Source organism: Pteropus alecto, unplaced genomic scaffold (assembly GCF_000325575.1).
Source record: "Pteropus alecto unplaced genomic scaffold, ASM32557v1 scaffold126, whole genome shotgun sequence".
Lineage (NCBI taxonomy): Eukaryota > Metazoa > Chordata > Mammalia > Chiroptera > Pteropodidae > Pteropus > Pteropus alecto.
The window spans coordinates 214,284-219,440 of NW_006439187.1; the positions used below are offsets into that span (position 1 = coordinate 214,284).

At 39.4% G+C, this 5,157-nt stretch overlaps 1 pseudogene; it reads right to left on the reverse strand.

The window, feature by feature from the left end:
* Positions 1-2,697: 2,697 nt before the first annotated feature.
* On the reverse strand, positions 2,698-2,816 carry LOC112483208 (annotated as a pseudogene).
* Positions 2,817-5,157: the final 2,341 nt, after the last annotated feature.

The following is a 5,157-nucleotide window of genomic DNA, read 5'->3' on the forward strand; positions in this document are numbered from 1 at the left end:
AGAGAGAAAGAGAGAGAGAGAGAGAGAGAGAGAGAGAGAGAGAGAGAGAGAGAGAGAGAGAGAGAGATTTCTAGAGGAGGTGAGATACAGAGACAACCTGGTGCAAAAGCGTGGGAAGTTAGAGAGTAGCTACTGGGGCAGTGAGGTCTGAAGGCATCAGGCAAGCAGAAATAGCTCTGGGGAACAGAGCTAGGTGCCACCTGTACCAAACAGACCAAGGTGGGACCAGTGCAGAGAGAGACTGCAGGCAGAACCAAGGTCAAAGTGAGCTCACAGATAAAGCACTGGGCTGGAACCGTGGTATTGGGAATAAAAAGCTAACAAGAAAGTCAAGGAAACCCCAAGACTTAGACTGCTAAAGGAGTTAAGTGGTCAGATTTGGAGGAGAAACAAGGAGGATCCAAGAAACTCAAACAGGAAAACAGTTAAAAATTAAAGAATACTGACAGATGTGCTTGTAACTTACTTAAGGGGTACATCTCATTTAAGGGTGAATATGAAGTCCAGTGAGGTGAAGATACTTGCTAATTAGTGGCAAGATTAGTCTCAACTCTGTGCTTTCCACTACCCACACTCAAAGTTTAGGTGAAAGAGGTCTGAACTTTACTTTGCAGCACTGCAATTTGCCTAATTTGAGAAGTTCTAGACTTGAGGAGAGCTGCCACAGTTGAAAGAAGGAAAAGTCTGTTGGTTTCTCAAAGGGCAGGAACCATGTCTTATGTTTTTTACCCCTTTCGTATGATCTTGGTGGTAGCCTCCAAATGATCCAAGAAATAGTAAGATCAAGTTGGGGGATATGCTTAGGAGCTTCCTGTAAGCTGTTTTTGTCACTGAGGGTATGTTTATATTTGACTTTAGGCAAGAGATTCGAAAGTGTACACAGAGACATAACTTACTTGCCAGGCAAATGACAAACAGCTCATAGAGATATGCCTCTAAAATAATTTAGTCTAGTTCTGGGCACCATGAATACTGAGGGAATTTGGAAAAATGGAATGTGGAGATTGTATACTGAAAACATCATTAGCAAAGTGTCTAAACAAACAAACAAACAAACAAACAAACAAACAAATAAATAGAGCCACTTTAAAATGGAGCTGGAGCTGCCATGCCAGAGGAACTGTCTTGCACTCTTTATGCCTCAAATTCTTGGAATGTTAAAACAGGGCAAAATAACCTTGGACTGGGCCTAATGCAACATTATACTCAAAAAAACTGTTTGCAAAAATAACAAGAGAATAATTATTGCAACAACTGGATTGATGACTATTGGACTGAAAATTTAAAACAGTGTTTAGAATTAACATCACTATGTTATGTTTTCTGTACCAATTGAAATGTGTTCCTTCTGTTGATGTAATTGTTCCCCTTCCCTTTTACATAGATACCTATTGCCATTGTCTCCAAATCAGAACACTATTTGGGCTTCTTCTTGAATCAATGAGTCCCGAATAGCTGTTCTTATTGATCTCAAGTAAACACTGGTTGCCTTTCACTTTGAAAATCCTTTTTATTTTAGCTTAACATATCTGGCGTTGTCAAACAGAATCTAAAGTTGCTTCACCTTCATGGTCCAGCATCCCCTGGAACTGGGTATGGTACCTACAGAGCCTCTTTTGTGCTTAACTGCTTCCATGGATGGCTGTCTCCATGTGAAGTACTCTTAGGTTCATGGAACTCCCTCCTTATTTGGTAAGGGTCAAATACCTTTATCTGAGGTCAGGAGGGATTTTTCTGACCTCAGATAAAGGTATTTGAAGGGGGTCAATTGCCCAGGTACCAGCATGTGGCTGGAAGCCACAGGAATGACAGGATTCCATTTCCCAATGGGTAAGTACTTATTTAATTGCACTCCTTTATTTCCTTTTCTTGTCTCAGTCTGTTATATTGTTTATCATAAGAAAAAAGCTTTCATAAGGATATGAATCCAAACCTCTCAGGGAAAATAAAATGCATTCTTTAATAGATAAACAGAAGTTTCTAAAAGGCAAAATAACTTCTAAGTAAGTCCTAAAAGAAAATTTGACCATCTGAGCAGGTGCTTTAAAATTTCTTGCTGCTCGTCTTGCGTGAAACCTGACAAGGTTTTTCAAAGAATTTAATAACTCTATGTTCAGAAATTTGCCAAAATTAAGTCTAATAGGATTTTTTAAGCCTCAGTAGCTTTCAAGATCTTTTTACTGATAAAAAGAAATGTAAGCACAGCCCACAACTGCCTAAAACTAAACAAACCAGAGGGAAAAATAAGAGAAGAACAGGCTTTAAAAAACAAACAATAGCAACAAAAAAAAACAAAAGTGGCTGAAAAAGTTGCCTGCTTAAGCAACCCCCACCCCAAGTCTCCTTAAAAGTTTTTTTTTTATCAAGGGTAAATACAAATCTTAAAGTCTTAGCCATTTGAATGAATAAACTTATTTCCTGTTATAAATTAGTGTTTTTTTTTTTGTTTCCTGTACCTGTCTTATGGCTAAAATTTTAAAATGAAACTTTCGAATCTCTTGTGTCTATCTATATATGTATATGTATGTCTCCTTCTGGAAGAAATTATTAAAATTGGTTTATATAAAGAGCTTTGTTTTATTGGCTTAAAGGAATTAAGTGCTTATATAAATTAACATTGCAGAAACTAACCCAAGTTCTTTTCAGTATTATGTAATCTGGGGAATTATTTAATATTAAAACTAATTTTATTTTTAATGCCTACAGCACCTGGTATTCCTTGGTGGTCTCCCATCCAAGTACTAACCAGGCCTGACCCTGCTTAGCTTCTGAGATCAGACAAGATTGGGCATGTTCAGGGTGGCATGGCTGTAGACATATTAAAACTAATTTAAGTTTGGTTTAATTAAAACAGATATGTCTATATACACTGAAAACAAACTATTGAAAACAATCCCATTTATTATTGCATCAAAAAATTAAAATACAAAAATAGGAGAGGGGGAAGATGGCAGACTAGGTAAAAGTAGAGTTCGTCTCCTCCCAAGACTGCATTGAAATTACAACCAAATTATAAAATAATCAACGTGGAGAATCACCTGAAGTCCAGCTGATCATAACACCTACATCTGATAATATAAAGGAGCCACATTGAAGCTGGTAGGAGGGGCAAAGTCTCGAATTAGGCTGGACCAACACCCACAGGTGGTGGAGGATCACCGGGAGGGAGAGCGAGGCTGCAGAGGCTCTCTCTTGAGGAAGAGGGGTGTCCTGGTCACATCTCGGGGCTCCCCAGCCCAGGCAAGAGGAGATTCCAATAACTCCGACTGTAGAAACTAGAGGGGATTCCTGCCGTCGGGGTGAGATGGAAGGTGACTGAGCCTCTAGATGGCCCTTTGAAGGACCCGCACAAAGGTTTTCTGACCTGCGGACAGTCACCCGGGACATCAGCGGTGGGTCTGAGGCTCACGCGGGATTCATCCTGAAAAAGTCTCCATTACTTGGTGTCAGAAAGAGGGCTGGAAAGGCAGCCACCATCGTGCCTTAGTCCGGTACCCTTACAGACCACGCTAACTTGATTGTGCAGACCTCCTCCCATAGAGCCATTAGGAGACCCTGGTCTGAGAGGATCAGCCTGCTCCACCTAACCTGCAGACTGCCGGGGGAAGTTGTTTATGGTTGGCTGCCAAGCCCTGAGCTGAGTAATTCAGAGTGAAGTATTCACAGTGGGGCGGCCATTGTTGTAAGCAGCGTTTCTAATCTTAACAACAACAGCCAGCGCTTTGAGCCCCATTTCAGAGATAAGATCAGGCAGATTGTGGTTGCCAACACAAACTTGGGCAGATATTGGGGACTTGTGGGCCAGTCCCAGACAGCAGTTGGTCTTGCTGTGATCAGGGTCATCTGGAGGAACTTACAACAGTAACCAAATTTCTAGTAAGACCAAGGCTGTTTTGATCTGACAGCCACTGTCTCTCTGAGACCCCATCCCACCTAACCTGCAAACTTCCCGGGGCAGGTATTATTGACTTGCTGCCAAGCTCAGTTCCCAGAGATTCAGAACCAAATGTTCACAGCAGGGCGGCCATTGTTGGACATAATTGACATTTACAGAGCCTTCCATCCCAAAACAGCTGTTTATACATTCTTCTCTAGTGCACATAGAACATTCTCAAGAATCGACCACATACTGGGACACAGAGATAGCCTCAACAAATATAAAAGGGTTGAAATCATACCACCTATATTCTCTGATAATAATGCTTTGAAAATAGAGATCAACTGCAAAACGAAAGCAGGAAGGACGGCAAATACATGGAGATTAAACAGCATGCTACCAAAGAATAACTGGGTCATTCTCAGAGGTCATTTCTCAGAGGAGAAATAAAAAGAGAGATCAAGAGACATAGAAATGAATGATAATGATAGTACAACATATCAAAACTTTTGGGACATGGCAAAAGCGGTCATAAGAGGAAAGTTCATATCATTACAAGCCTATCTCCAAAAACAGAAACGAGCCCAAATAAACAACCAAATGTTTCATCTTCAAAAACTAAAAAAAGAAGAACAAATGAAGCCTAAAGTTAGCAGAAGGAAAGAAATAATCAAAATTAAAGCAGAAATAAAATTGAAAACAAACAAAAACAACAATAGAAAAAATAAATGCAACAAAGAGCTGGTTCCTTGAAAAGGTTAGTAAAATAGAAAAACCCTTGGCTAGACTCACTAAAGAAAAAAGAAAGGACACAAATAAATTCAGGGATGAAAGAGGGGAAATTATGACTGATAGTGCAGAAATGCAAAGGATCACACAAGAATATTATGAAAAAGTATATAACACCAAATATAATAACCTAGTAGAAATGGACTAGTACTTAGAAAAATACAACCTTCCTAGACTGAATCAAGAAGAACTGGAAAATCTAAATAGACCGATTAGCAGTATGGAAATTGAAACAATCATCAAAAACCTACCAAAAAATAAAGTCCAAGACCAGATGGCTTCACTAGTGAATTCTACCAAACTTTCAAAGAAGATTTAATACCTATTCTCCTCAAACTCTTCAAAAAAATCGAAGAGGAGGCAATAATTTCCAACTCATTTTATGAGTCCAGTATTACCCTGATACCGAAACCTGGTAAAGAAAACACAAAAAAAGAAAACTACAAACCAATATCTCTCATGAACACAGATACAAAAATCCTATATGAGAT